Genomic DNA, 10,669 nt, shown 5'->3' with positions numbered 1-10,669 from the left:
TTACCTGCAAACAAATTTGATTACAGTTGAAAGATCAGAAGCAGCCACTCAGGTGCAGAGAGGGCTTTTATTTTTAATTGACCAAAATGTCTCTGGAAACCTTAAAAGGTGACTTGGCTACCACCAAGCAAGAATTGTCATTGTTTGAAGACTATCAGATGATCTACTACAGTAACAGAAACAGCTCTGCAGGGTCCGAAGAAGGGCTTTATGGAACATAATATTGTATACCAGTGGTTCTCATTCTCATCTTCCCTTTATGGCTCATCTGCTGCGTAATGTTGCTGGGCTCTCCTAAGCAGAAACTGGGTGTTACTTTGGAGATAACTGCATTTCACAGGTGGTGAAGTGATTGCTCTGCATATCATTTAAAGTTTGTAAAGCATTTTGATATATTTTGGGATAAAAAGCAATATATATCAATGTAAGTTGTTAGTAGGGCAGGGGATAGCCTTTGTTTAAATAGACAAAAAAGAATACAGAGATAAACACATAATGTAAATGATTGTGATCATATTGGAGAGAGCCCAGCGGAGGGCAGCGAAAATGATCAGGGGCTGGGGCAGATAACTTACGAGGAGAGGCTGAGGGAACTGGACTTGTTTAGTCTGCAGAAGAGAAGAGTGAGGAAGGATCTGATAGCAGCCTTCAATTACCTGAAGGGGGGGTTCCAAAGAGGATGGTGTTCGGCTGTTATGAGTGGTGGCAGATGACAGAACAAGGAGCAATGGTCTCAAGTTGCAGTGGGAGAGGTTTAGGTTGGATATTAGGAAATACTATTTCATTAGGAGGATGGTGAAGTACTGGAATGGGTTACCTAGGGAGGTGGTGGAATTTCCATCCTTAGAGGCTTTTAAGTCCCAGCTTGACAAAGCCCTGGCTAGGATTTAGTTGGTCCTGCTTTGAGCAGGGGGTTGGACTAGATGACCTCCTGAGGTCTCTTCCAACCCTAATCTTCTATGATTCTTCTATAATTTCAGATGGGTCTTTGGTGGTACCTGTGTTTCAGTGTGTGACTTGTATCATCCTGTGTTTAAACAATAATAAACTTTAAAAATTACTATCACATATTCTGCAGCAAAGTTCCAAAATGGAGAGCTGGCAATATGGAACCATAGAGTTTTGCACAGTACAATTGTGCTATCTATTTTTATAACGGGAGGTTTTGTTGCCAGAACTATCTGACCTTTGCTTTGTGCTGTTCCGACCTGTTCGTGTCCTGAGATGACGGCTCTGACCATAAGAAGTGTCTTAGTGATGTTGTTCATTTATAAAATTCCCCTTTGTTAGTTCAAATTTAACTCGGTCTCATGTTTCAAATTATCTTCTTGATTAACTGCAGAGTTTTGATGACTGCACAAGTAGAACAATCACATCAGTGTACATTGTCAGCTGGGACTTTCCCTGGCTGTTGGGAAGTTGCTAGGATACTCTTAAAGTTACAATTCACTTGATTAACTGTGAACCAGTTTGCCTAAGAAATGCTTTTATATATTGTTTTGTACCAGCAGAGCTCAGCTATTTACATTCAGAGCAAGCTACAGGCAACTTCAAACTAGTTTTGCCCATTTTTGGTATGCTGTTCAGCTCACATTCTTTGCAAATATAGCAGCAAAAATTATGGTAACTTATCTGATGAGCACTAGTCCTTGTTTGCAAGAGGAAGAGGCTGTTCCCAGTTCTCCACTGTAACCAAACTGTGCTTGGATATAGTGGAGAGGAGCAGCTGCAGAGAAGTGGTTGAGTTTCTCTGAACCTTGGCTGCCTACCCCCAGGATTCAGTAGAGCAGGAGGGAGACTATACCAACTTCTGCCACTGGCCTAAGGTCTGTGGAGATGCAGTAGAACTCTGCTTCACTATACCTATGTTCTGCCCTTTGAAGACCAGTGACATACTGGCTCCATCCCCTTATGCCGGCGGAGCTTTCTGCCAGTTAAGTTCCCCTGCACAAGACCATTTTGGGCTACTTGCTCAGCAGAAAGTACCCTTAATGGAGTGGGGAATCCAGTCCTCTCTTTGGGTCATCTTCTGCTTCGTATTCCTCCTTAAAATTAACTTTATCCATAAAACCCCTCCTATGTTTATTTCCTCACCATTAAGCTCTCTACACCCTCTCCCTCCCAGTTTTGTTGTGCTGTGCTTCTTCTCATCCATGTTATATTGTAAGGCTTTTGGGGGGATTTATAATGTGCTCGTCTGCGTTCTGCAAATATCATAAAAACTGGTGGCACTATGTTTGCTTAATAATCAGCCTCATAATTTTACATGAGGACATATAACAGTTGCTGTTCTTCATTAGAGACCAGCTAATTGTTAGTTCTGAGTGTGCAGAAATTGTCTGGATTGGCGAGTGTCTGAGCTTCCTATCACCATATAACAACTGCCAGGATCCAAACTCTCAAATGACTTAAATTAGTGCACAACTGATATTAAATTGGTTGAGTAGGGATGGGTCTAACTTCCAGGACTTCAGGTTTAGGCCCTTGTGGAGGAGTTTTAGGGTTTTTTTGACTGACAATTGTCACTTTGGTGGCTTCTAATTTTACTGTTTTAATGATTGTATGCTGGGGACATATTTTACATACCTAAATAATCTGTCCCAAAGGTCACCACAACTTTAAATAAATAATAATACTTAGGTTTTATAGAGGCTGTTTCATCTCCAAGTGCTTGCTAAACGATTTCCCCATTTTACCGAAGGCTATTTTGAAGCACAGAGCGGTGCAGTGACTTTCCTCATAATGAGAGATGTGGGAATAGAAACCTCCTGATTCCTAGTCCAGAGTTCCATCCACTGGAAAACATGCTTTCCTGTGCAAATATATCCGACATCCCTGTGGGGAATTCATTCAACCAATCTTAAATCCCATAATACACTGCAATTTGCAGTATTGCCTCTAGAGGAGAGAAGCTTCTTAAGAAAAATTCATGAAAACTGTGCATTTATAGTACTTAAAGCAAACCAGAATCTTTTTAGCAGAAAATAAGTAATTATAAAGTACATCCCACATATTTCATCCCAATTTTTTGCAGGTAGAGATTTCATATTAAAATTAAAGGAGTACTTGTGGCACCTTAGAGACTAACAAATTTATTAGAGCATAAGCTTTCGTGAGCTACAGCTCACTTCATCGGATGCATTTGGTGGAAAAAACAGAGGAGAGATTTATATACACACACACAGAGAACATGAAACAATGGGTTTATCATACACACTGTAAGGAGAGTGATCACTTAAGATAAGCCATCACCAACAGCAGGGGGGGGAAGGAGGAAAACCTTTCATGGTGACAAGCAGGTAGGCTAATTCCAGCAGTTAACAAGAATATCAGAGGAACAGTGGGGGGTGGGGTGGGAGGGAGAAATACCATGGGGAAATAGTTTTACTTTGTGTAATGACTCATCCATTCCCAGTCTCTATTCAAGCCTAAGTTAATTGTATCCAGTTTGCAAATTAATTCCAATTCAGCAGTCTCTCGTTGGAGTCTGTTTTTGAAGCTTTTTTGTTGAAGTATAGCCACTCTTAGGTCTGTGATCGAGTGACCAGAGAGATTGAAGTGTTCTCCAACTGGTTTTTGAATGTTATAATTCTTGACGTCTGATTTGTGTCCATTCATTCTTTTACGTAGAGACTGTCCAGTTTGGCCAATGTACATGGCAGAGGGGCATTGCTGGCACATGATGGCATATATCACATTGGTAGATGCGCAGGTGAACGAGCCTCTGATAGTGTGGCTGATGTGATTAGGCCCTATGATGGTATCCCCTGAATAGATATGTGGACAGAGTTGGCAACGGGCTTTGTTGCAAGGATAGGTTCCTGGGTTAGTGGTTCTGTTGTGTGGTGTGTGGTTGCTGGTGAGTATTTGCTTCAGATTGGGGGGCTGTCTGTAAGCAAGGACTGGTCTGTCTCCCAAGATCTGAGAGAGCGATGGCTCGTCCTTCAGGATAGGTTGTAGATCCTTGATGATGCGTTGGAGGGGTTTTAGTTGGGGGCTGAAGGTGATGGCTAGTGGCGTTCTGTTGTTTTCTTTGTTGGGCCTGTCCTGTAGTAGGTTGATTTCTGGTGACTTCCCCAACTAAAACCCCTCCAACGCATCATCAAGGATCTACAACCTATCCTGAAGGACGAGCCATCGCTCTCTCAGATCTTGGGACAGACCAGTCCTTGCTTACAGACAGCCCCCCAATCTGAAGCAAACTCACCAGCAACCACACACCACACAACAGAACCACTAACCCAGGAACCTATCCTTGCAACAAAGCCCGTTGCCAACTCTGTCCACATATCTATTCAGGGGATACCATCATAGGGCCTAATCACATCAGCCACACTATCAGAGGCTCGTTCACCTGCGCATCTACCAATGTGATATATGCCATCATGTGCCAGCAATGCCCCTCTGCCATGTACATTGGCCAAACTGGACAGTCTCTACGTAAAAGAATGAATGGACACAAATCAGACGTCAAGAATTATAACATTCAAAAACCAGTTGGAGAACACTTCAATCTCTCTGGTCACTCGATCACAGACCTAAGAGTGGCTATACTTCAACAAAAAAGCTTCAAAAAGACTCCAACGAGAGACTGCTGAATTGGAATTAATTTACAAACTGGATACAATTAACTTAGGCTTGAATAGAGACTGGGAATGGATGAGTCATTACACAAAGTAAAACTATTTCCCCATGGTATTTCTCCCTCCCACCCCACCCCCCTGTTCCTCTGATATTCTTGTTAACTGCTGGAATTAGCCTACCTGCTTGTCACCATGAAAGGTTTTCCTCCTTCCCCCCCCTGCTGTTGGTGATGGCTTATCTTAAGTGATCACTCTCCTTACAGTGTGTATGATAAACCCATTGTTTCATGTTCTCTGTGTGTGTGTATATAATCTCTCCTCTGTTTTTTCCACCAAATGCATCCGATGAAGTGAGCTGTAGCTCACGAAAGCTTATGCTCTAATAAATTTGTTAGTCTCTAAGGTGCCACAAGTACTCCTTTTCTTTTTGCGAATACAGACTAACACGGCTGCTACTCTGAAACCATATTAAAATTGATATTGCATATCTCCCTAAGAATGCCTTACTATTTCTAACCACTATTTTCTAAAAGCCATGTCTCTTTTAATTTGTTCATATTGATAAGCCACATCTAGTTACACTGGCACAGGATCTAACCTTGCTTTGAGCAATATGACACTTTAACTGATAAAACATGTCATCTTGATGACACTATACCGGCAGTCAGGGAAATATCAAAAGGGTATAGTTTACTAAAACAACATTAAAAATACACCTTTTAGTTAAAGTGTTTTTAAATTTTATAAACTTTTGTAAGTGTTAAAGTTCTTTTTGCTTTTTTTAACTGTTCTGTCTCTTTCAGAAATCCATATTTCCAAATATCAGTACATAAATTAGACATCAAAATATAGACCTGATGCAAGCCCCGTCTAAATCAGTGGTAAGACTCCCCATTGGGCCCGCTATACCAAAATAATTGGGCTGAGCAGCACCCACCATAGCTCCTATTGAGATTAAGAGAAGAATAATCTGTATGGGTAGCAGAGCTATTTGTAAGACTACTGCTAAAATGAATATACATGCTCATTAGTTCTGCTTTGGTGGGGTAAATGTGCAGTGTATTTCAAGGATTTGGCCTAGTGTCTGCAATTTGGCAAATAGAATCAATGACAGCTCACACCTCTGGGGAACAGGCCCTTAAGTATACAATATAGGAGTACTTTTAAAACTTGTTAATGTAAGGGTAGATCATTCTATCAATTTTTCAAGCAGAACTCCAAGTGAAGTTAATGGGGAGTTCTGCTTAAAAACAAACTGTATGGTTGGGGTCTATGATACCTTAAGTGACATTTCTCAAAAGAAAATATGTTGAAGTCTATTAATGCATCGTGAAGTAACTGCAGCCTTTTGTTATGTCAGAACTGTTCCTTTTGAGACAAAAGAGACAAAATAGTTATAAATAAATTATTAGATTAGTATATATTCATTCATCCATTATTCTTTTTGTGATATATTATAATACGCCAATCTATTTATACCTCATACAGTTATGTATTATCTAACTCTGGGATATAGTCTTATGAAAGATGTCATACAAAGTAAGGGCCTAACAATGCAACCCTAATTTATGTAGTCCTTTAGGTTGATAATATTGCAGTTTTCCTATTTTATAATTAAGTATTGAAATGATCTTTCGTGACAAGAATGATGTATAGCTTGGGGTAGGAATATTTTATTACCTAACCAATAATCGTTTGACAAAGCCTATGTAGATCTCGCATATTCTTTCTCAAATTTGGATGAGGAGTAAATAGTCTCTATTTTACCAACTAACTGATTATCTAAATGAGTTTCCATAGATCAGATTCTTTTGAGGATGCTAATTTTAAACAGAACAATCTGGAATAATTTTCCATAATGGAGTCTCTTTTTTTAGTATTAGTTTATGGGCTGTACAGTATCTTGGCAGTAGGAACAATAGCTGTCAAGTGTCCTATATAACATACTAGTTTCCTTTAGAGGGCACCATTGATTTCCTTGAAAACTCTTTAACCATTTGATCTTGCTGTATGGTTTACTATCCACATTTTGCTATTTTAAATGTATTTATTTTATGTTGTGTCAAAAAGCTATAGTGCTTTGGGCTAATGTGCATTCTATATTGTATGCAGGTACTTCCCATACCTCTTACCCTGTATATGATTTCTTGGGGATTAGTTGCAATGACAGTCTTTCCCATCACATGCTCCAAGGGCCAAATCTTCGGGGAAAAAGTGGACAGGTCACATCACTGGGCTGTGCACTCAGATAAAAGAGTTCAACAGGATTAGAAGGTTCAACTTCCACCTATAGAAGTGTTGTGCACCTGGGCCCTCATTTCCACTACAAAATATGGGGGAATTACAGATTCTTCCACCCTACCTGGTGGGCTAGTGACTCCATACAGTGCACAGACACACTGGACAACCCCTATCACTTCCCCAAACTGTGCACTATGGATACAGCTGTGGGGGGGGGGGGGGGGGACGGGAATAAGGGGATCTGTTCCCCATCCTCTCCCTTCAACTCTCATTTTTTGGTTGTTTTTTTTTTAGTGTTGCACCACTGCTGATCACACTACTCCCTCGTGCACAGAGGGCTGCCATGAAACTTGTGCAGAGTCCTTCTGCATGGATGTTCTCCTCTCTGTCTGGGCCCAAATAGAATCATAGAATCGACTGGAAGGGACCTTGAGAGGTCATCTAATCCAGTTCTCTGCACTCATGGCAGGACTGAGTATTATCTAGACCATCCCTCACAGGTGTTTATTTAACCTGCTCTTAAAAATCTCCAGTGATGGAGATTCGGCAACCTCCCTAGGCAATAGTGTTTCCCCCAGTGGCCTTGGGTTTGCCTCCAAATTAGATATGAGAAAAATGGTTAGGATGCATTAAAAAGCTTCCCTTATCCTGAGCCCTTGTTCAAAATTCACACTGAGCCTGAGCTCAACCATCTCTGAGATCTGAAAACATTGAATTTTTCTTTTCACTACTACATGCTGCTGTATTTCCAAGTGCTGGGCAGGCCCAGTGGAAATCTTGTGAGAGGTCTAGTCCTGCCTGCAAGATTAATAAGCACCCAACACTTTGAATCTGAACTATCCCAACCTCTTGTTTCCCTGCACACCAAGATTAAGAGCATTTAATGTCACTTTGCCTTTCTAAAAGAGCAGTTTTGGCAGGAGAATGGGCAAAGTGATATTGTTTTCAAAAGTGAGTAGAGCCTCTTTTTTAGACCCTTAATATAATTATTTTTCTATTTTTTAAATGTTCTTTTCGTGTGGTGATGTAACTATTATATTGCTATAGCTATGCACAGAATTCTGTCTGTAAGAAACATGGACCAGGTTTTCAGAAGAGAGTGCACAAAATTGTGTGCCCTGCCCATTTATTAACCTAATTTGTCCATACAGTTATTGCAACTGATGGCTGATAAAATAATGCCCAAGAAAAAGTCCAGTTAGATGTCTGTCACTTACTTCACATTCATTGTGGTTGCTCATGCATTTTCCTATGTGCAACTGCATAGACAAAGGCCTGATCACCTGGATTTATATTTTAAACACATATTTTACTGACTGTAATGTCGTCTTACTACATCCATTACTCCATGCAGGGAGGGATAGTTCAGCACATCTGCGCCCCACACCCCACCTAGTAGAACCACTTGTTTGTAATTAAAATGGCATGTTGTATTATTTTCTTTTGAAAAATCCATGCCACACAGAGTGAGGACAGGATGAGCAGAGACAGGCAAAGGGGATATGGGACAGGTGGGGAAGGAAGATGGAGATGGGCACAGCCTAGTGGAGGGCTAGGGGAAAGGGATGCAGCATGAAGGAACCAAGAGGAAGCCCCGGGAGGGAGAAATCACAGCTAGAAGGGGAAGAGGCCTTGTGGAAGCTCCCAACTGGGAGAACACTGACTCCTACCAAATCAAATCATCAATTATCCCATGCCCTGCCCTTGCTTCCTCATGTCTGCTGACGGAGGTTTTCACCACTCTCAAATGTATCTAAATAGATCTACAATTTTGGCATGTGGGTATCAATAGGCTTTGATTTCATGAGTACAGCACAGTACTCTCACTGGTGAATGGCCTGAATGTTCCCTTTAAATCCCTGTCCCTAAAAGCTTACATTCTCACTAATGCAATATATTAAGATACCAAATGGCATTTTTTTCTAGATCCTTGCATACAGAAAGTTAACTTGGCTTGATTTTAAAGTCTCAGTTAAAAAAGCCAAGTTTGAAGAAAATTGGTTTAATAGTAGTTTAAGGTATGAATGCTTACATTTGTATCACCCTGAACCTCAAGAAGTTGGAAATCTCAGTGTTACCAAGTCTCACAATATTTGTAGTTTGTCTTAAAGCTTCAGCCCCTCCAGTCATGGGATTACATGAAACTCTCTGCTTTAATTTTAAAAAGTAAGGTTTTAGGTACTCATGGAAATGGAGAAAAGCTTGAAAATGTAAAATCTCTAAAGGCTCAAAACTAAGATGGCAAATAAAACCCCCCAAATATATATTTTTTTGAAATCTCATGTGTTTTTAAAGCAACCTTGTGATTTTTGTGGGTCCTGTCTCGTGATTTTTGAATACCTGGGGTTGGCAGTAATGTGATTCTTAACTTCTAGATGATCATGAGTTTGAGACTGGCCTGTTGGTAAACTGAACACCTTATTTTAATATACAGGGCCTGATTTCTTCACTCATGCTGAGCATTTTTAGCTCCGAGGGACCTCACTGGGAGCTGACGGTGCTTAGCTGCTCCGACAACATATCCAGAAGAGATGTAGAGCTGTGCTCTAAGGCGTTTGGCATAGGATTAGGAGAGATGAGTTACAGTCTTAGTTCTGATGCTGACCTGCTGTGTGATCTTGGACAAATGTCTCGGTTCCCCAGTTTCTCCATCTGTTGAAGTGGTGATGACACTGACCTACTGCACAGAAGTGTCAGCTTGTTAATATTTGTTAAGCACTCCAAGATTCTTGAGTGGAAGAAACTAAATTAATATCATTCTTGTTATAAAGACACCTCAGAATTAAGCAAAAAGAAAAGGAGTACTTGTGGCACCTTAGAGACTAACAAATTTATTAGAGCATAAGCTTTCGTGAGCTACAGCTCACTTCATCGGATGCATTTGGTGGAATGCATCCGATGAAGTGAGCTGTAGTTCACAAAAGCTTATGCTCTAATAAATTTGTTAGTCTCTAAGGTGCCACAAATACTCCTTTTCTTTTTGCGAATACAGACTAACACGGCTGCTACTCCGAAACCTCAGAATTAAGGTAATTCTAGCTGAAGACAAGCCACAATAGAAGAAAATCAGTTCAATTGGACAATTAAGGCCTCCAAGCTGAAATGTTGTCATTCAGTCTGTTTCAGATCCACTTAGTAAAACACGTTGCTCAGAGGCTCTTAGCACTTTCTCATGGGTCAAGGGATAGGGCTGGTGGGAGTGGGTCTGGAACAGGGCACACTTTGGCCACTGACACCATACTCATATTGAATGCTTACCTGACATGTTCATTGCCTGTGGTGCTTTGTCAGGAGAGCAGCGGGAGCCCATGCCTCTTGTAGAGAACCAAGCCCAGCAAAGGAGATGCCAAAGTCAGATGTGAATTAAATTTGCTTCCAGGTTCCTGCTGAGCCTTGGGATAGTCCCCAGACTGGCTCTATGTTAATAGCTGAAATGTTATATTCCTGAGCTACAGGTAGGGACCCAGCACAAAGGAGAGGAAATCCTAGGAACGGGACTTATAGCTACAGTACAAAGGAGAAGAGGGAGGGCTGTAGGGAAGGGCCGCGCTGAGCAGAGGCTTAGCCCAGGCTTATCACCTCATTGCTGACGAGAGAGAGGCCTTCAGAAGGATGAGGAGCAAACTTTTCTTTACTAGGTGCAGTCATGCTCCAGTCTCTTCTCCTGCTGGAAAGTTTGTCTAAAATATAGTGACACTTCACCCTCTGCAGGCCCCAGGCAACTCCATTCCAATATGTCACAGGCTCTAAGGGACAGTCTGTTCCCTGTCCTTGCTACACATTTTGTCAGCCACTGGGGTGTGTTGCTAATACACAGAACTGTAAATGACAGTCAGTCCTGTGAT

This window comes from Dermochelys coriacea, chromosome 3 (genome assembly GCF_009764565.3).
Source record: "Dermochelys coriacea isolate rDerCor1 chromosome 3, rDerCor1.pri.v4, whole genome shotgun sequence".
Lineage (NCBI taxonomy): Eukaryota > Metazoa > Chordata > Testudines > Dermochelyidae > Dermochelys > Dermochelys coriacea.
The sequence above is the reverse complement of the archived record's forward strand: the minus strand, read 5'-3'. Positions refer to the sequence as shown.